The sequence below is a fragment of the Phyllobates terribilis genome, unplaced genomic scaffold, assembly GCF_046119375.1.
Source record: "Phyllobates terribilis strain yellow unplaced genomic scaffold, ASM4611937v1 Scaffold_11__3_contigs__length_659146591, whole genome shotgun sequence".
Classification (NCBI taxonomy): Eukaryota; Metazoa; Chordata; class Amphibia; order Anura; family Dendrobatidae; genus Phyllobates; species Phyllobates terribilis.
This window is the reverse complement of record NW_027362771.1, coordinates 352,643,199-352,666,344: the sequence shown is the minus strand read 5'-3', so window position 1 is coordinate 352,666,344 and position 23,146 is coordinate 352,643,199. Positions and strand designations below refer to the sequence as shown.

At 45.4% G+C, this 23,146-nt stretch overlaps 1 long non-coding RNA gene across 1 annotated transcript in view; it reads right to left on the bottom strand.

Annotated features, from left to right (window-relative positions):
- Positions 1-2,561: 2,561 nt before the first annotated feature.
- The window catches only part of LOC141165174 (uncharacterized), a 51,116-nt gene continuing 30,531 nt past the window's right edge, over positions 2,562-23,146 (bottom strand). The window contains exons 2-5 of the long non-coding RNA XR_012251082.1: positions 21,459-21,511; positions 15,675-15,785; positions 14,724-14,808; positions 2,562-2,840 (exon numbers count right to left, since the gene is read on the bottom strand). This is a non-coding gene — a long non-coding RNA (uncharacterized lncRNA). The remainder of the gene's footprint in view (positions 2,841-14,723; positions 14,809-15,674; positions 15,786-21,458; positions 21,512-23,146) is intronic.

Here is a 23,146-nt window from a genome sequence, read left to right as displayed (position 1 = left end):
CTTTTGCTCCATTAAAAAAAAACAAGAAAAAAATACACAAACTTGGAATTGAGGTGTTCAGAAAGGTCTGACCTAACAAAATATAAAATAAATTAATCGGATCGCTAAACGGCATGACGAGAAAAAAATTGAAACGCCAGAATTAAGTTTTTTTGGCCGCCACAACATTGCAATAAAATGCAATAAGAGGCGATCAAAACACGGTAGCTACGCCAAAATGGTATCAATAAAAACGTCCCACCAAAAAAAAAAAAAAGCTCTCAACGCCGATGTGGACAGAAAAATAAAAAAGTTATGGGGAGGAAAAAAATTAAAATGAAATAAAAACGGAAAGTCACCCGAGGGTTAAAACACCCCTAGGTACATGCATGGAAAAAATCTGTGGCCGTGTGATCCACAAAAATGATTACCAGTAAATGAAACGGGATGTGGATGTGATCAGAGCAGGATATTGTACAGACTGAAATCAGGGGGAAAATTCCTGCGTATAAACGTCCCATAAAAATAAATATCTGTGATCAGACGTCCTATCTAGACCGCGCCTCAACATTACTGCGAAAAATAACATTACAGTATTCATATATATCTATATACAATAAGTGTCCTGCAGCCCAGTGGGATTCAGCATTGTTATATAGGGCAGTATAAATCCTAGTAGCCAGAAGGGCCTGGTCCCTCTGCCCAGTAGGAAATAGCCGGCTCTGTGTGAGAAAGCAAAATCCTAGTGGCCAGAAGGACCAGGTCCTTCACCGCACTGGGATATAGCCACAACCCTGATCCAGCCCCGGGTGCACCGCAGCCTCCGGCTCCTCTGCTATCAACGCGCTGCCCGACGTCCCCTGCGTGGCACTGTGGCGCCCCTGAGGGTTCAGTCGCCATAGGGGTACTGCACCTCAGATAGAGGTGTGGTATCTCCTCTTTCAGGTAAGGATGGAGCATCACTCAGGACCCCACTTCACACTCAACACTACACCACTCCTGTCCTGTAGGGGGCCTAAATGCACCAGGGTGCTGCCCCGGCCCGGGATAGAGGAGATGGGGGGGAACCAAAGATAGGGGGAACCAAGTAGTGGGTGAGGGTGGAAGACACACTTACAGGAAGCACTTATGAATCTATATAACCTATGGCCATCTTAAGTTCAAGGTCTTTGATTGTGGTTTTCTGTCAGGGTCCAGCAAGAGTCTGTAGCTCGCTGAAGATTCATGGTCCTCGTTCTCTGGCCTTGAGACGAGGAGCGGGTCAGAGTTAACCCATGTCTCTGCCCGGTCAGGGTCCTGTTCTGAGAAGGCCTTGGAGGGGAGCAGAGGAGATAGGCTCCACAGGCAAAAGGATCCCAGGGAGATATGGACGGAGCGGAGTCGCCACCTGTATTCTTCATTTTGGCCTAGCCAGAGGGATTCCTGCTGCAAGAGGGGTGACCGGCCCCCGATATCTGACTTTGTCACTTCAAGTCTCAGTCAGAAAAGCCCGGAGGCTTAGTGGATCCCAGGGGGATACGGACGGAGCGGAGTCGCCACCTGTATCTCTCACACTGCGTTTATCCAGTGGGACCCCGCCTTACACCACGTTCAGACCACACACAGTGAGGAGAAGACTCAGTGGGAGAACAAACTAAGGAGAGGAACACACCAGCGGGGTCTCGACCGGTGCTCCTGATCTACCTGGAAAGTGCTGAACCCCCTACCCGGTGGCCACAGTATGCTGTGAGAAGCAGAGAGAAGCTTTGCGGCTGAAAGTTCATCTAAAGTGAGTAAAGACCTGGATGACTTCATACTCCGCCTCCGCTTGTTTATTCCTGCACGGAACTGCACCCACCATACTTCTACATAGTCCTCCTACCCACTGCCCTGAGGCCTGCTCCGCCTGTGGGGAGTAGTACCAACTGTGCTGCCAGAACACCGGCCTCAGAGGACTGCCGCAGCGCTGGTGGCCATCACCAGGAACCGCAGGTGGCGTAGTCGAATAACCACTCATCCTTGAAAGCCCAATATTTTTATGTGACAGCCCTGGGCACGGAACGGGTCGAGGCCACGACTGCATCCCCCCACCACATCTACACTGACCCGGCTCCGAGTAACCCCCAGCAGCCCAGGGAGGGCGTCGCAGCACCGGATTCCAACTGCCAGAAGTACCCTGCGTGCTGCAGAGGTGACAGACGACGGCTTCTGTACCGGGCGACGCTGACCCCGCCAGGGGGTACCGACGGCGGGGGGCAGGCATAGGACGATGTTAGGGGCCGCCTGCCCACCCGGCCGTCACTGTGCTGGAGCTGGGGGAAGGAGCCTGGTGGCCAGCGCTGGCCAGCGACAGTTGATTTTGTTTACTCATGTTTTTAAAACGGCGCCATCTACCGCCAGGTAAATGTATTCACAGGACATGTAATGTGCGGCTTTATGCAGCTCGCTCCGGCGCTCCCTCTACTGGTGGCTGCAGGTAGTGGTCTTGTCACCATTTGTACCATGAAGTACATATATAGATTATATCATGTGCACTATAGTAGAGATTCCGGGGCACATCCTGTGCTGGGTATATCGGGGGTGGTTGTTCTATCAGAGAGAAGTTTCTAAATAAATATTTATTCCAGATTACAAAGAAAATGAAGATGTTTTCAAAGCAGTGACAATAATGAATTGCTCTTCTGGTCCTGGGCTTCTCTCTTCACCTCATCGCCTTCTGCCTTATGACATCGCTTGATCCTCCACTCGCACCAGCTGCAGCCGATCACTTGAGCAGAGCAATCGTCTCACCGGCAGATGTGTCCTCCCCTTAGACGCCAAACAAGAGCAGCATTTTCTCCAGGCCACAGATGGAAGATTGTGATGAGCTTTTCCTGCGGAGCCTGAGATCAGTAAATCACAAAGTGACAGATAAGTGTCAATGATCCGTGTCCGTATTCCTCTCTCCACTACCTTCCCTGTGGTATAACTTTCTAGGACCCCAGTACAATGGCCGCAGTATACAAGGATTGCAGCAGGTGTCACCCCTCGCCCCTGGTATCACATCTGTTACTGTGCGGCTGAAGCTGCTGCAGGGACTGTGGGAGAAATCATAAAAACACTGTCCCATATTACTGCCGCCATCCTGTGGACACTTTCACAGACAGATTTTGGCCTGGATTTGGGTCAGGAATTTGTAAGCCAAAATCAGGAGTCGGAACAGGTATCTCCAAGATAGATTTTATCTGTTTGCTTCACTCCTGGTTTTCTCTTAAAAAAATACTGATTTAATCCATAGAGTATATGTGGTGGTTGCATATCTGTAGTATAGATGTGCTGTCTATTTACACACAGAATGTGAAGTGTATGTGTTAGGCTACCTTCACACATCCACTTTTTAAGGACTGCAAATACGGACACACGCACACCCATTGTATTCAATGGTGGTGCATGAATGTCAGTTTTTTCACATGTCCGTGTGAAAAACTTGCAGGCATGTAATTTTTTCTGGCAGCACGAAGGATATACGTGCGTGCCGCACACATGCATACTAATGACACACGTGCACACTGATGACACACGGTTGACAGCTTGACCCAGGGGAATGCATTGGGGGGGGGGGGTGATAAAATGTAGTGAACAACCCCTCTAAGGTCAAAATTGGCTTGCTCACTAAGGGGATAAAATATATGGTGGGAGTCCACAGTTTTTTTTTTTTTTTTTATCATCAGCGTTGCCTGGTCTTGCAGGTCGCAGGAAGACCAGGCAAGGCTGATGACAGTTGTCAGCACCCGGGGCCTGGTATTAGCGCTAACCAGGGCTGTGGAGTCGAAGTCGGAGTCCATTTTGGTGAGTCGGTATAAAATGGACCAACTCCAACTCCTAAACTATATAATAAATTGGGTACAGTAGTTCAATGCAGTTTATGGGGAATATTTTTTTTCGTAAGAATTTGGGAAAGTTATGAAATGTCCTATTCCTGATCTAAGGGTCTAGACTTTTAGCTGAGATGAATCTGTGCTACAGTAAATTTATCACTTAAACATGAGCCATGTATGAGGGAGTCGGAGTCGGTGTCATGGAAATTGAGGAATCAGAGTTGGAGTCGTAGTCAGAGGTTCGGCTTACCGACTCCACAGCCCTGGCAGAAACCCCCCCACAAGTGACCCCATTTTGGAAACTAATTAAGGAATTAATTTAGGGGTATACTGAGCATGTTTACCCTACAAGTGATTCAAAAAACTTTATAACATTTAGATGTGAGAACAAAAAATAGTTTTTTTTCCACTAAAATACTGTTTTAGCACCAAATTTATAATTTACACGAGTGGTAATGGGAGAAATTGGACCCCATATTTTTTTATGCAATTTCTCCTGAATGTGGCAGTACCCAATATGTGGTTGTACACTACTGTTTGAGCACACAGCAGGGGTCGGATGGGAAGGAGCGCTACTTGGCTTTTAGAATGCAGATTTTGTTTGAATAGATTGTGGGCTCCATTAGCTGAGCCCTTGAGGTGCCAGAACAGCAGAATCCCCCACAAGTGACCCCATATTAGAAACTTCACTGCCTAAAGAATTCATGTAGGGGTGGAGTGAGTATTTTGAACCCATATGTTCACAGAATTTTATACGATTGAGATATGGAAATATGACATTTTAGTGGTAAAAATTACATTTTTGTATTTGCTGCAAATTTTTCAGGTACACAAGGGTTAATAGTTGAAAATGGACTGCATAATTTATTGCGCATTTTCTCCCTAATGAGGTGCTGCCCTATATATCGTCAGAAACTACTGTTAGGCCACACTACTGTTAGGGCTGAGATGGAAGGAGCGCTATTTGGCTTTTGGAGCACAGATTTTGTTAGAATAGTTTGCGTGCGACATTTGCGGAGCCCTGAAGTGCCAGAATAGCACAAAAAAAACAAAAGTAACCCCATTGTAGAAATTGCACCTCTCAATGAATTCATCTATGGCTGCAGTTACTATTTTGTGACATCCACGCCAAGCTTTTTTTCTGGAGAAATGCAAATATGCCAGTTTAGTGCCCATACATTGTGCCCCCATATATTGTAGTGCCCCCATACATTGTGCCCAGCTTGTGATTCAGGAGACATGCACCCCGTAAATTAAGTGCTCTCTCCACACTACTTATTGGTAACATTTTGGGGTACATACTATTTTTATTATATTATAGAATATATTCTGGCATTTGGCAAATATTAAAATTTATGGTAATCCTAATTAACCTAAAACGGGAAAGGTTTATTCTGATTTCATGTCAGATATTGAGAAAAACATACACTATATAAAAAGACACATATACATGTAAACTTCTTGTTTCAACTGTAGATAAGTTCCTTGAGGGGTCTAGTTTCCAAAATGGTGTCACTTGTGGGGGGTTTCCACTGTTTAGGCACATCAGGGGCTCCCCAAACGCGACATGGCGTCCGTTAATTATTCAAGCAAATTTTACATTCAAAAAGTCAACTGGCGCTCCTTCCCTTCCGTACCCTGCCATGTGTCCAAACAGTGTTTATCCCCACATATGGGGTATCGGCTTACTCAGGGGAAATTGCACAACAAATGGTATGGTGCAATTTCTCCTGTTACCCTTATGAAAATGCAAAATTGTGGGCTAAAAAACATTTTTTGGGGAAAAATGTGAACATTTTATTTTTACGGCTCAATGTTATAAACGTCGGTGAAGCAGCTTGAGGGTTCAAGGTGCTCACCACACATCTAGATATGTTCCTGAGGGGTCTAGTTTCCAAAATGGTGTAATTTGTGGGGGGTTTCCACTGTTTACCTCTATGTGAACAGGCCAGCTGTACTGCATTATCCTTAGGGAGTTCACAGCAGAGTTTCTGTAAATTTGTCTTCAAATATGTATATGTACGTATGCCTGTATGTGTACTTATCTGTGTATATATTTGTATATGTGCGTGTCTCGTATTGTATGTGTACATATCTGTGTACCGTGTGCAAGCATGTTTGAGTGCATGTCTACGTACTGTGTGCATGTCTGCCTTCTGTATGCGTGCATGTTTGCGTACCGTACGTCATGTCTGCATCCTGTGTGTGTGCATAACTCTCACTCACTGACACACACATGTATGCACTCTCACACACTCCCCTCCACACTCTCCGACTCTCTTTTTCTCTCTTGCTCACACATTCTTTCACACTCTCCTACACACAATCTCACACACAGACACTCTCTCACACAAACTCACTATCACGTGCGCACACACACTGTCTCACACACATTATCTCACAGTCACAAAAACACACACATACACTCTCCTACACATTCTAATTCACATTGTCTCTCGCACATTCTCTATCAAACACTCTCATACACATACACTCACACACTCTCACATACACACCCTCTCACACACTCACTATCACGCTCACACGCACTCACAAAAACACATTCTCGCACACTCTAATACACATTCTCACAGACATACACTACCATGCACGCGCACATACATTCTCTCACACACACACATATTCTCTCACAGACAAACACAAACACATTCACTCTCCCACAAACTCACTCGCACACACACATTCTCACTTACACAGTCACAAACCCACACAATCTTTCACTTAAAAACACAGCCACACACAATATCACACACACTCTTTCTATCACACTCACACCTACACTCAAACATTCTCACACATTCTCTCACACACACACATTCTCTCTCACACACATATTCTCAGGCTGCGTGCCGACTATGCGTTTTTCAAGCGTTTTTGCCACGGAATTTCTGCAGCAAAAACGCTTAAAAAACGCTTGGTAATACGTGCCCCATGGTCCCCAATGATAATCCGCATGTGCTGTGCACATGCTGCGGAAATTTCCGCTGCGGATTATCATTGCGGAAAAATACGCGGCATGTCCATTAATTTTGCGGCCACGCAGCGTAATTGCCGCCATTGACTTGCATTGAACCGCATAATATCCGTATGAACACATTTTCACAAGCGGATATCATACGGTCCAATGTGCGGATGGTACCCGGGTTTGGAGAAGAGGAGACTCTCCTCCAGACCCGGGTACCATAGAACCTGTTAAAAAAAGAATTTAAAATAAAAAATAAAGATTATACTTACCTTCCGATGTTCCCCGGTTTCCTCAGCGATGCGTTCGGTCTGTTGTATGGGTCGCGGTCGTGTGAAAGGACCTGCCATGACGTAATTTAGTCATGAAACAGGTCACGCGACCGTCGGTGGTTGCGTGACCTGTCACGTGACTAAATGATGTCATGGCAGGTCCTTTCACACCACCACGACCCACACAACAGACCGGACGAAGAGGAGAAAACACCGGGGGCCATCGGAAAGTAAGTATAATCTTTATTTTTTACCATTCTTATTCTTTTCTTTAACTATTACTTGGTCACACTATATAAATCCATGCCGGTTGCATGGATTTATATAGTGTGACCAAAGTTGTCAAGCACTTTTCCAATTGATGCTAAAATCGCTTGGAAAAGCGCTTGATAAGCCGCATGCAGAAATGCCTGCAAAAACGCTTGACAAACGCTTCTACCTGGCAGGAAAAAATCATGTAAAATCCGCATGCGTTTTTCCTGCCAGGGAGAAGCGTAAAAAATATGCAGCATTTCTTCATCATGGGCACTTAGCCACACACACACACACTCACACATACACTCACACATTCTCACACACAAACCGTCACACACTCACTCTCTCTGACATACTACACACACTCTCTAACACACACATTCTCACACACACACATTCGCACGCACACTATCTTTCGATCTCACTTTCTCTCTCACATTCTCTCACTCACAGAAACACTCACACAGGCACTCCACATACACACTCTCTCCTACACAAAGGCACTCACACACACGTTCACATATAAGTACTCTCAGACCAGACACTCTCACACTCATACACACACACTCTCACACACAGAAACCCTCACACAAAACATTCTCACATTCCACACACACCCACACTCTCCCCCACTCTCACACAAACACTTCTGCAGAAGCACACATGCTCAATCTCTCACATACACACCCTCACACAAACACACACACACGCTCCTACACCCACACACGCACTCTGAAACATGCACTCTCACACAAACACATTTTCACACATTCACTCTCACATACTCTCACACGCTTTCCTACACACACTCATCTACACACAATCTCCCCCACTCACAAACTTCTACACAAACACACATTCTCATACACACTCACTCTCACACTGTCTCACACACACACTCTCTCTCTCACACAAAAACACTCTCTCCCCCAATCTCACACACACTCTCACATTCACACAGACACACATTCTTAGACCAGACACTCTCTCACACACACTCTTTTTCTCTAGACACTCTCACTCTCTGACACTCTCCTACACACATCGATACTGAAAAACAAATGGGTGGATTCTGCGCTGTTGTAGGAAGAATGACGAATGCCACTCTAATTGTAAATGGTTTAATGATTTGACATTTGTTTTCTAGTATCGATGCTTTTATCTCCTCGTGGGTCTGCAGCAGCCTTAAGTGTTTTCAGTGGTTGTGTGTACAGAATGCAAACCAGGTGAGCGCAATTGTGCTATCTTTTCCATATCTGCGCTTTGTCTCCTTCCAGTCTCTCTCTTGGACTCTCCTACACACACACACTTCCCTTTGCACACTCCCCTCCACACACTTTCTCACACACAAAAAAACTTCTCACTCACACACACAGGCATACTCAAACGCACTCACATTCACACAAACATACTCTTTCACACACACATTCTCAGACCAGACACTCTCCTTCATACACACTCTCCCCTCCACACACTCTCACACGAAAGCATACTCTCACACACACTTTTATATACTCTCTCGCACTCACACACAATCTCACATGCACACTCACGAACACACTCTTACACACAAACACAATCACACACTCTCGCATGCACGCTCACATGTACACACAATCCCACACACACCCTTACACACAAAAACTCTTTGATACACATACACACACTCTTACACACTCTCACACGCACACCATCTCTCCTTCACTCACACACTCCTGCACAAACACATTCTTACACAATCACTCGCTCACACACTCTCCTACACACTCTAATACAGTCTGACACGCTCACACACATACACTCAAATACACTCTCATACACACACTCACTCTATCACCCACATACTCACCCAATCTCACACAAACACACACTTACACAAACACACTCTTAACACACAAACTGTCAAACATTTTCTCTTACACACAAGCACACTCTCTCTCACACACACTATCCTACACCCCCACTCTCAGACACACACTCCACACTCTCTCATACAGACACACGTTCCTACACACATACTCTCTCTCACACAAACACACACAATCTCACACACACTGCTTCACACAATTATCACTGACACACACTCTCTCACACAAATGCTCTCTCATTCACACACATACGCACTCTTAAACACAAAAACTATCAATGTACTACTACCTGCTAAAAAATTAAGTAGTGTAGGTCAGGCATAGAGAAAATGGAAGTTTCGCAAATACATATTACAACTATTGTTTAATAGGCAAACATCACATGTAGGGTTTGCAAGCTATACCTTCTAGCTACTTTGTCTAAATTAGAAGCAAATTGTTTGAAGATTACTTCTACCTAAATGACAGAAAACGCATCTATCTTGGTGATGGATAAGACAGCTTGAGTGGATATGGAGGATGCTGTTTTTTTGATAGCAAAATGTTTAAATTACACCTAATAATTTATGAAAAGTATCAGATTTTTCTAACTATTGAACTCACATTAATTTAAAACTAACTCACAAACACACTCAGACAAACACATTCTCAAACTCTCCCACACAAACACTCTCCCACACAAACACTATCCCACACACTCACATAAACACACACTTTCTCTCACAAACACACTCACTCAAATACAAGCACACTCACATAAACACTCACACACAAAAACTCACACAAACACGCTGACAAAAACATGCTCATACATACACGCCCACACAAACACACTCACACAAACATGCCCACACACAAACACGCCCACACACAAACACGCCCACACATGCACACCCACACTATCCCACACACTCACAAACACACACTTTCTCCCTCAAACACTCTCACATAAACCTATAAGCACACTCACTTAAACACACAAACACGCTGACAAAAACATGCTCACACATACACGCCCACAAACACTCCCAAACACACTCCCACAAATATACTCAAACAGTCACATAAACACACACACTCACCCAGACACTCACACAAACGCTCTCACACAAACACTCACATAAACACACTCTCACACACACACTCACGCTCACACAGACACACTCAGACAAGCTCACACATACACGCTCACACACACTCACACAAACATGTGCAAAACCTGAGATGATGATAGGCCAAACCTGATTTGAGCGCGAGATTATGATAGGCCAAATCTGACAAGGGTGGAGATCATGGTGGGCCAAACCTGATGAAGGCGCGAGATGATGATAGGCCAAACCTGAGATGATGATAGGCCAAACCTGATGGGGGCATGAGATGATGATAGGCCAAACCTGATCAATGCGCAAGATGATGGTAGGCCCAACTTGATGATGGCGCGAGATGATTATATGCTAAACCTGAGATGATGATAGGCAAAACCTGATGGGGGCGCGAGATGATGGTAGGCTAAACCTGAGGAGATGATAGGCCAAATCTGATGGGGGCGCGAAACCTATCATCTCCTCAGGTTTGGCCTACCATCATCTCGCGCCCCCATCAGGTTTTGCCTATCATCATCTCAGGTTTAGCATATAATCATCTCGCACCATCATCAAGTTGGGCCTACCATCATCTCGCACCCTCATCAGGTTTGGCCTACCATCATCTCGAGCCCTCATCAGGTTTATCCTATCATCATCTCACGTTCTCATCAGGTTTGGCCTATCATCATTTGGCATTCTCATCAGGTTTGGTCTACCATCATCTCACGCCCTCATCAGGTTTATCCTATCATCTAGCGCCCTCATCAGGTTTGGCCTATCATCATCTCGCGCCCCCATCAGGTTTGGCCTATCATCATCTCAGGTTTGGCCTGATGGGGGCGCGAGATGATGATAGGCAAAACCTGATGAGGGCGTGAGATGATGTTAGGCCAATCCTGATGAGGGCGCGAGATGATGATAGGCCATACCTGATGAGGGCGCGAGATGATGATATGCCAAACCTGAGATGATGATAGGTCAAACCTGATGGGGGCGCGAGATGATGATAAGCCAAACCTGATGAGGGCACGAGATGATGGTAGGCTAATCCTGATGAGGGCGCGAGATGATGGAAGGCCAAGCCTGAGATGAAGGTAGGCCAAATCTGATAAGGGCGTGAAATGATAAGCCAAACCTGATGAGGAAGCGAGATGATAGGCCAAACCTGATGAGGGCGCGAGATGATGGTAGTCCAAACCTGATGAAGGCTCCAGATGATAGGCCAAACCTGATGAGGGCTCCAGATGATGGTAGGCCAAATCTGATGAGGGTGCGAGATGATGGTAGGCCAAATCTGATGATGGCTCCAGATGATGATTGGTCAAACCTGATGATGGAGCGAAATGATGATAGTCCATAGCTGATGAGGACACGAGATGATGATATGCCAAACCTGAGATGGTAATACGCCAAATCTGATGAGGGTGCGAAATGATGATAGGTCAAACCTGATGGGGGCGCAAGATAAGCCAAACCAGATGAGGGCATGAGATGATAGGACAAACCTGATGAGGGCTCGAGATGATGGTAGGCCAAACCTGATGATGGCGTGAGATGATGATATGCCAAACCTGAGATGATGATAGGAAAAATCTGATGAGGGCGCAAGATGATGGTAGGCCAAATCTGACGAGGGTGCAAAATGATGATAGGTCAAACCTGATGAGGCCTCGAGATGATGGTAGGCCAAACCTGCTGAGGGCGTGAAATGATAAGCCAAACCTGATGAGGGGGCGTGAGATGATGGTAGGGCAAACCTGATGAGGGCTCGAGATGATGGCAGGCCAAATCTGATGAGGGTGCGAGATGATGATAAGCCAAATCTGATGAGGGTGCGAGATTATGGTAGGCCAAATCTGATGAGAGAGCGAGATGATGTTAGGCCAATCTTGATGAGAGAGCGAAATGATGATAGGCCAATCTTGATGAGAGAGCGAAATGATGATAGGCCAATCTTGATGAGAGAGCGAAAGGATGATAGGCCAATCTCGATGAGAGAGCGAAATGATGATAGGCCAATCTCGATGAGAGTGCGAAATGATGGTAGACCTAACCTGATGAGGGCGCGAGATGATGGTAGTCCAAACCTGATGAGGGCGCGAGATGATGGTAGTCCAAACCTGATGAGGATGCGAGATGATGGTAGTCCAAACCTGATGAGGGTGCGAGATGATGGTAGTCCAAACCTGATGATGGCTTCAGATGATGATTGGCCAAACCTGATTTGGGTGCGAGATGATGATAGGCCAAACCTGATGAGGGTACGAGATGATGGTAGGCCAATCCTGATGAGGAACAGAAAAAAACATGAGTACAAAATGGTATAAAAAGTTCAAGTTTTATTTAGTCAATCTGTAAATAACTTATATTTATATTATGGATATATTAATGTAATACATGACAAAGTGCAATGTGCTGGAAGAAAAACGCAGTCCTACCTGCAAAGGCATATCATACCCAAGCTAAAAAGATAGAGTCCATATACATAGTGTGGTATCTTTCCAGAGATATACTGGATAGAATAAGGCTGTATATTAGAAGTGGAGCACATAAAAATGTTTAAACCAAACCCAGGTTTACCAGATGCTTACCACAATTGTATATGGTGTCCAGGGTGACACGGAGGACAGGTGGCAAAGGTGTCTCGACACATGTTTCGCTTGTAAAAAGCTTCATCAAGAGACAGGTAAATGAAAGAGAATGAACAGTACATTTATAAATACACCCACAATTGGTCACATGGTGCGTCATGTGATTGAAACACATAGCTCAAGATAAATAAGGATCTTAGACGGAGCATGCGTGGTAGTTTTAAACCCGCTCTGCCCCATGAATACTGAGCATCATCATGCAAATCAGGATCAAATGAAGGCCTGAAGCGGCGCATGTGTGGCAGTACCAAACCCGTTCGGCCCCATGGATAATGGCCGTCACGCCCCCTGTATGCATCTCCAGCAAGTGCGGTCACGCATCCGGAGACCACACACAGGGGATAAAGATAGCCAAATCCATGCGCGGAAGTCGGGGGGCAGCGGCGCAGGCGCACATCGGCCCGTAATAGCACAGGCAATCACCGAAAATCAAACATATGTCACCAACAAATATTACCTCAGCTGGTGTATACAGTATTTGGTGACATATGTTAATATATTAATGTAAGTTATTTACAGATTGACTAAATAAAACTTTAACTTTTTATGCCACTTTGTACTCATGTTTTTTTCTGTTCTAAATGCTATATGAGACTATTCTGGCTGACTCTGGATTTACCGAGGTTTCAGCCATTGTTTCCTTAAGATATGTTGGTCGTTGTTTGTACAATCCTGACCAGGGCGTGATATGATGGTAGGCCCAATCTAATAAGGGCGCGAGATGATGATAGTCCAAACATGATGAAGGCACGATATGATGGTAGGCTAAACGTGATGAGGGCGAGAAGTCATGACATACCAAACCTGATGAGGGCGAGAGATGATGATAGGCCAAACCTGATGAAGGCGCGAGATGATGGTAGGTCAATTCTGATGAGGGCGAGTGATGATGATAGGCCAAGACTGATGAGGGCGTGAGATGATGGTAGGCCAATCCTGATGAGGGCACGAGATGATAATAGGCCAAACGTGATGAGGGCGCTAGATGATGATAGGCCAAACTTGATGAGAGTGCAAGATGATGACAGGCCAAACCTGTTGAGGGTCGCAAGACGATGATATGCCAAACCTGATGAGGGCAAGTGATGATGATGGGCCAATCCTGATGAGGGTGCGAGATAATGATAGGCTTAATCTGATGCGGGCGCGAGAGGATAATAGGCCAAACCTGAGATGATGATAGGTCAAGCCTGATGAGGGCGCAAGATGCTGATAGGCCAAACGTGATGAGGGCGCGAGATGATAATAGGCCAAACGTGATGAGGGCGAGAGATGATTATAGGCCAAACCTGATGAGGGCGCGAGGTGATGATATGCCAAACCTGATGAGGGTGCAAGGTGATGATAGGCCAAACCTGAGATGATGATAGGTTAGCGGGGGAGGGGGGGGTCACATGCTGCCTGTGAGCAGCCAGTGATAGCGCAGCTCACAGGCAGAAACAGCAGTGGGTGGTAATTAGAAAGAAGCTGCTTTTCATCATAAAAACAAATTGGGCTATTTTAAATAGTAGTGGACAACTATTTTAAGGCGTTCCAGCTTCCCACTACTTTGGGATTGATAGGGAACATGGAAAGCCTGTTCGATCCCCAGAGTTGCCGTGATCTGTTTCATCAGTTTTCAAGTGAAGTGTCTGCCTCTGTCACTCTCTATGGTTTGGACACTCCATATCTGCAAACCACCTCACTTTTCAATTTTTTTATTTTTCCTTTTGCGTTAATTTTGGTCACTGCCCAAGCTTCAGGCAACCAAGGGAAGAGATCAATGAATACCAGGACGTATTCATAAGTACCCACCTTAAGTAGCTAAGAAGTTCTGGGTGAGCGGCTGCTTCATGATGTCATAATATCCAGGCAGAGGTGACCATGGTGCTGATCTGATCTAGAAAAAAATAATGATGTAGCAAGTTTGCTAGCTCTAGAGACCTGGATGTCGTCATGACAATGTCGGGTCATCATTACAACGATCGGGCCCATGCGATGACGTCGTGGGGCGCCAATCGGAGGGCAGAGGGGGCTTCCTCCTTCTGCCTATTCTCTAAATGCTGCAATCGATATTGACCGCAGCTTTTAGGGGATTAAAGCACCGGGAGCGGTGTGGGTACCGCTCCTGGTGCCGGGTGTCTGCTGTCAGAATCAACTGACATCCGGCGGCGATCGCACGCACACAACCTCTGTGCGCGCAAAATCGCCTGCATGTATACATACGTCCAAGGTTGGTAAGTACCAGGCGAACTGGACGTATGAATGCAGCCAAGGTCGTGAAGGGGTTAACTGCACAAACAATTTACTGTACATTTAAATGTATACCTATATATAGATATGTACAGACATCTAGAAAACAAAGGTCTACTGCATGCATTGCATAATTCTCACTTATCACACATTACTGTGTAAGTATATGCAAATTGAAAAGTTTTTTAGAAACTGCATTATGCAACAGATTTTTTGTTACTTCAATCAATCTAAAATAAAATGAAAATTAGAGAAAGTTTGCAGCCAGTCATCATTGTGGCTTCAATTTCTACAGAGACCTACAGTATGAGTTTTTCTGCATGCAAACTTTACATCATCAAGGACAAGGCCAAAATGGGTTACTGCCTCCGTGACAAACATATCTGAGCGAGCTAAAATTAATTTACCTTCTGGGTGACCCCCCTGAATAAATTACAAGGAAATGTTCCAATATTTTCTGCAGGGAATAACTGGTTAATTGATAATTTGTAGGTATGAAAAATCTTCACCTACCAACGTTTAGGAGCTTGGAAACAATCTTGTCAAAAACTCCTCTGTCATTCTCTTCATATATTCTCTTAGCAATCTTCTGAACAAGAACTTCTGCAGTGAGTGGAGTTCCATCTAATTGGTGAAGCCCATAGGGATCATCTAAAAGAATAAATTTATGACCTACTTTCAGCCATCTAATTATGTAATTTCTGGAGAGCTGCACTTAATGTCTCCTTCATTAATGCTGAGTGCTTAAACTTAAACTCAATTAGGCATTCAATTCCATTCATAAAATAGTAACCTAAATAGTAGTGATGAGCGAGCACTAGAATGCTCGGGTACTCATTGCTCGAGTCGAGCAAATCATAATGCTCGGGTGCTCGACCCGAGCAACAAGCCCAATGTAAGTCAATGGCAAACTTGAACATTTTTCCGGCGGCCCCCTGGAAAAATTGGCCAAATCGATGGGAAAAGTGTCAAAATGATATAGGAACAGCATGGGGAAGACCCCTGGAAGCATCTCTGACTCCCAGGTCACTGCTGTGAACATGTTGTCAGAGTATTACGTCACTTTTAAGCTAAAATGGAAAAAATGTTAAGGAACATTCTTTCCAGGGTAATTACTTCAATATAAGGCAAAATAAATAACCAAAACCAAAAATGCTCCTCCATACCTTGGGCTATGTTCACATGTAGTGTTTTTTATGCGTTTTTGCACTTTTGCATTGCTTTCAACGGTGAAAAATACATTCACCCGTAAATGTCATTTTAACACCTTATCTGGCCATGTGGTGTGAGACATGATCAGACACATCATTTATGAAGGAGGGACTGTGAAAGTCACAAAGCCTATTTTTACAAGGCCATCAGGTAGCTCTTACTATTGTTAGAGGGCCATCAGCCGGCTATGCTTTGTTGTTCCAATTATTAAGTAGTGGGTCTCCATCTACTGTTATTGCATATGCAGCAAGTTCGAGGGCTGCCAAAAATTAGGACGCACTCCAATACCCCCTTTGAAGAGACGTCAAGGAGGGCCTCATTAAAAAAATTGTTACCATTGTTAAGGAGTGGGTCTCCAAACTGGTAATGCCCATGCACTAAGTTCATGGGCTGAAAAACATACATGAACATTCTATATAACATACAGAATGTTAGAGGTAGACCTCTAAAAAAATTTCCTACGGGCATCATAAACACCCTTAAAAAAAATTATGTGGGTGTTGCATCACAGTCACCCTGGTGATATGGTGGTGGAGGATGAGGAGGAGAAGGAGGAGGACAACAGAAAATAGACAAAATCAAGAAGCGTATACCCATGTCTGGGTTTGAAGAGGTGCATGGGAATAGACCCCCCAAAAATGCCACTGGATTTGAGTTTATATTCTGCTGCTATCATCCGATGGTGTTGAGAAGTCTGGCCCAATCCAGCCCTTGTTCGTTTTGATGAGTCCGCCTGTTGGCATTTTCAGTTGATAGGTGGATGCGCCTATCAGTTATAATGCCCCCGGTGGCACTAAAAACCCGCTCTGATAAAACGCGAGCGGCAGGCTGGCCAGGACCTCCAAGGCATAGAGAGCCAGTTCATGCCCCATGTCCAGCTTGGTTACCCAATAGTTATAAGGCACAGAGGAATCACGAAGGACATTGGTACGGTCGGCAAGGTACTCCTTCAGCATCTTCCAAAACTTTTCCCTCCTTATCAGAATACCCCACGCATCAGGGCCTGGGCGCTGGGAGGGTCTGAGAAAACTGTCCCACACCTTTGACAGTGTTCCCCTGCCACTTCTGCATCATATTTGTGTCTCCCTCGCCTGTACTCCTTGGTTGTCCAAGGAACTGTGACCTCTGTCACCAGCGTTTTCAGATGGGAATTTTTTTTAATTCCTCAACAAGGGCCTTCTGGTACTGCAACATTTTATTAAACCTCTCCACCACGGGAAGGAGAAATAGAAAGTTCTCCTTGTGGCGTGGGTCTAGAAGTGTGACCAACCTGTAATTACGGTCGGTCAAAATGCGTACAACGCGAGGGTCATGGGAAAGGCAGTGTAACAAACTCAGCCATGTGTGCCAGACTGCCAACAGCCAAGTCATCCCTGTCCTGACCAAGAAGACGACTGTCCATGCTCTCCTCCTCTTCATCCTCCTCCTCATTCTCCCTCCCCTCAGGCCATCCACGCTGAACAGACGGTATGACTGTTGTGTGGATAGGACTGTCTGTAGCACAGGAAAACAGTTCCTATTCCTCCTCCTCCTTCTCATAATCACCCAATCCGAGTTGAGATGAGATGAGGCTGGGCTGTGTGGCATCACTCTGTATGGTTCCTTGCTCCATCTCATCGTGCTCTGCCGGCAACGCCTCCTCTTTAATTGTGAGCAGCGAGTGTTTCAGTAGACAGAAAAGCGATATGGTGACGCCAATTATGGTGTCATCGCCGCTCACCATCTTCGTGGAGTCCTCAAAGTTTTGGAGGACGGCACAGATGTCAGACTTCCATGCCCACTCATCAGCTCTTATATGCGGAGGCTGACCTGAATACTGACGGGCATGTTGAATCTGGTACTGCTCTCTGCTGCTCACAAATGCTTCCCAACATATGCATCATTGAGTTCCAATGCATGGTGACATCACACACCAGTCGGTGAGCTGGAAGCTGCAAACGCTGGTGAAGCACATCGAGGGCGGCGGAAGCTGTAGGAGACTTTCGGAAATGGGCACACACGCAGCGTGCTTTCACAAGCAAATCATGCAGATCTGGGTAGGTTTTGAGAAACCACTGAACCACTAGGTTGAGCACATGGACCAGTCATGGTACATGTGCAAGCTTGCCTAGCTTCAGAGCCGCCATCAGGTTCCAGCCATTGTCACACATGACCATGCCTGGCTGTAGGTTCAGTGGTGACAGCCACAGATCTGCCTGCTCTGTTACAGCTGTCAAATCAACAACTCTGCAGCGGTGTGAGGTTTGGCCCCTAAGCACATTAGCTTCAGCACAGCCTGTTGTCACTTGGCCGATGCAGTGCTGCAGTGCTTCCAGCTTCCAACTGATGTGGTCATTTCAAAGATGGAGGCTGAAGAGGAGGAGGAGCAGGAGCTGTGGAATGTGGGGGTGACCCTGATTGACCCAGGTCCAGCAATCCTCGGCGTTGGGAGGACGTGATCCATCCCAGGGTCCGACTGGGTGCCGGCTTCCACTATATTAACCCAGTGTGCCGTCAGCGAGATGTACCGTCCCAGCCCACAAGCACTTGTCCATGTGTCTGTGGTTAGGTAGACCTTCCCCGTAACTGCATTGTTGAGGGCACGGGTAATGTTCTGGGACACTTGCTTGTGTAAGGCGGGAATGACAAACCAGGAGAAATAGTGGTGTCTGGGGACAGAGTACCAAGCGATGGCCGCTGCCATGAGGTTGCGGAAAGATTCCTTCTCCACGAGCCTAAAAGGCAACATTTCAAGTGCAAGCAGTCTAGAAATATGGTAGTTTAGCTCTGAAAGCAAGCGCAAATATGCAGCCAATGCCCCACAGTTCACAAAGGACAGAGGTAGGGACAACTGAACGCTGCGCTGGGACAAGGACGTGGTTGCGAGTGAGCAACGACAGGTGCAGGGCGGGAGGAATCTTCGCCTGCACCATGGATAGAGGATTGGCGTGCACGCACAACAGGCAATGGTGTTACCCGAAGACACTGATCCTGGACCCTGGTGTTTGACCCAACTAATCGGGTGCTTTGCTGTCATGTGCCTGAGCATGCTGGTGGTGGTTAGGCTGGTAGTTTTGCTGTCCCTGCTGATGCTGGCGTGGCAGATGTTGCAAATGGCCTTTTTGGGGTTATCTGAACAGTCTTTCAAAAAGAGCAAGACTCTGGAAGACCTAACAGTTGGACTGGCAACTTCCTTTGTGTTGGTGTTCCGGGGAACAGTTGCCCACCGTGTGTCCTGTCTGTTGTGGTGCTACGCCTCCCTCGCCCCCTGTGTTGCTGTCCTCGCTATGCATGTCACCTTGCCAGGTTGGGTCAGTGGCTTCATTGTCCACCACCTCGTCTTCCACGTACGCATCCTGGGCCTCCTCCTGACTTGCTGGCAATTGTGTCTCATCATCATCATTCACCTCTTGCAACACTAATTGCACTTTCCCACAGTCACCTTCATGTGACTGTGGCTGCTCAAATATTTGGGCATCACTACATGAAGTGGGCTGGGCAAGAGGCCCGAATCTATAAATGGAAAAGTGAACAGCTCTTCAGAGTGTCCAAGTTTGGGATCACTTGTCTCTGGGCACTCGGCATGCTGGGAGAAAGGAGGAACAGGGTGAGGAATATGTAGTCCAGACTCACGGCTACTGAGACTGGACCGTGTGGAAGACAGGGTGGTGGTGGTGGTGGCAAACTGACTGGAAGCATTATCTGCTATCCAACCAACAACCTTTTCACACTGCTCTGGCTTCAAGAGTGGTGTTCCGCGGCCCCCTAGAATTTGGAAGTAGTTCGACATGATGTGGGTGTTTGTTGTGCTCCCTCAGCAGGCACAGTTTAATCTTGCCAAAGGGCTCGGCCTCTGCGTGCACCATTAGCATCACATCCACTTCCCCGTCCCTTGCCCATTTTCAATGAAGTGTGATATTTGGCACGCTCCAAAAAAAGTGACGATTATTACGGCAGTAATATCGGATCACGTCTGATGACCACAGTTTTAGGCAGTGGCGATATAGATATAAATAATCAGGATTAAGAGCAAAAGAAATAAAAAAGTAGCCCTGATTTCTAGGGCTATGGATATCTGTAACAGCAGAAGACAGAACTTGCTCCTTTTCTGTTGTATACACTGTCCTCAAACTCTGCCTCCCTAACTCCTACTATCACCAGGAATAATATATGCAGCTGGATTAATCCTTAGAAGGACTGTTAGTTCAATTGTGTGTGTGTATATATATATATATATATATATATATATATATATTTATTTATTGCAGTAGATGTGGAATATTTATACCTAACTAATAAACTGCCAATTCTCTCCCTAGCTAAGCAGCACCTCTCCCTACTCTGACTGTCTGAAGGGTAGACTGTGACGTGCATAGGGTCACAGAGTCTAATATAGACCCGATAACGCTATGCAGCCAGCCAATCACTGTAATGCCACAACCAACATGGCTACGGCATTACAGTGAGTGGCAGGCAATCTCTGCATGTTTATTCACTGTTAAAACAGCGCCAAACATGCGGGGCAGGGACTCGAGCTCCCGGCCGAGCATTTCGGAAGTAGTCGCGGAGCGCTGAGCAGTGAGATGCTCGGGCGAGTACAGAGCAGAAGTGAGCACGCTCGCTCATCACTACTAAATTGGGAAAAATCGATGCTATTAAATTGGTTATTAGAGGTAGTTATAAAAAGAAATACATTTACAGTATGATTTATAATAAAAGAAGTCTCATTAGCAATGAATGCCTGAGGTTAATACATTTTACCTTTACGTGTTCCTCTGTTTACTGTATCTGCTTCGGCAAGCTAATAGATCCCACTACCCAAAGTATCTATGCTCCTAAATACAAGTGTTTGTTTGCAAGAATATTACTGTGTCCGATAGTAGTCTAGTCTGTGCATCTGTTGCATGACATATTAGTCCATCTGTTTTAGAATCGATCAAGGTTGTACAATAATTATGGTAATTTATTAACAGTTACAGTACACATTATATGATATTATTAAATAATTATCGGCAGCCCACTAAGCACAACACATCTGTTTGGAAATGTTTTCTATAAATTCTCTGCACAAAATGCAGTAAACCATGTAAAAGTCTGGAAACTTGCCTGTTTTTCCAGTGGTCTCTCTACACTTAATGCTCTATTATGCAGCGCCTTGTCTAGAAGGGATAAAGAGGCAGAAATATTACAATTAACTCATCGCCGAGTTTATATATGTAAATTAAATATGAATAAATTCAGGAATAATTACTAAACATAAACTATAGAAGAATAATCCTAAATACACAACTACATGTTACTAAGACTGCTTTCAACAAAAAAGGTGCTTTATTCCTTTAAGAGTTGATTTGTGAAGATGGATTTAGTTAAATTACTTTAATCGTTGGGTTACAGTGAACATGTCAGCTGTATTCTCCCCATATACAGTACAGACCAAAAGTTTGGACACACCTTCTCATTTAAAGATTTTTCTGTATTTTCATGACTATGAAAATTGTACATTCACACTGAAGGCATCAAAACTATGAATTAACACATGTGGAATTATATACTTAACAAAAAAGTGTGAAACAACTGAAAATATGTCTTATATTCTAGGTTCTTCAAAGTAGCCACCTTTTGCTTTGATTACTGCTTTGCACACTCTTGGCATTCTCTTGATGAGCTTCAAGGTGTAGTCAACGGAAATGGTCTTCCAACAATCTTGAAGGAGTTCCCAGAAATGCTTAGCACTTGTTGGCCCTTTTGCCTTTACTCTGCGGTCCAGCTCACCCCAAACCATCTCGATTGGGTCCAGGTCTGGTGACTGTGGAGGCCAGGTCATCTGGCGTAGCACCCCATCACTCTCCTTTTTGGTCAAGTAGCCCTTACACAGCCTGGAGGTGTGTTTGGGGTCATTGTCCTGTTGAAAAATAAATGATGGTCCAACTAAACGCAAACCGGATGGAATAGCATGCCACTGCAAGATGCTGTGGTAGCCATGCTGGTTCAGTATGCCTTCAATTTTGAATAAATCCCCAACAGTGTCACCAGCAAAGCACCACCACACCATCACTCCTCCTCCTCCATGCTTCACCAGGCATGTAGAGTCCATCGGTTCACCTTTTCTGCGTCGCACAAAGACATGGTGGTTGGAACCAAAGATCTCAAATTTGAACTCATCAGAACAAAGCACAGATTTCCACTGGTCAAATGTCCATTCCTTGTGTTCTTTAGCCCAAACAAGTCTCTTCTGCTTGTTGCCTGTCCTTAGCAGTGGTTTCCTAGCAGCTATTTTACCATGAAGGCCAGCTGCACAAAGTCTCCTCTTAACAGTTATTGTAGAGATGTGCCTGCTGCTAGAACTCTGTGTGGCATTGACCTGGTCTCTAATCTGAGCTGCTGTTAACCTGCGATTTCTGAGGCTGGTGACTTGGATAAACTTATCCTCAAAAGCAGAGGTGACTCTTGGTCTTCCTTTCCTGGGGCAGTCCTCATGTGAGCCAGTTTCGTTGTAACGCTTGATGGTTTTTGCAACTGCACTTGGGAACACTTTCAAAGTTTGCCCAATTTTTCAGACTGACTGACCTTCATTTCTTAAAGTAATGATGGCCACTTGATTTTCTTTACTTAGCTGCTTTTTTCTTGCCATAATACAAATTCTAACAGTCTATTCAGTAGGACTATCAGCTGTGTATCCACCTGACTTCTGCACAACACAACTGATGGTCCCAACCCCATTTATAAGGCAAGAAATCCCACTTATTAAACCTGACAGGACACACATGTGAAGTGAAAACCATTTCCGGTGACTA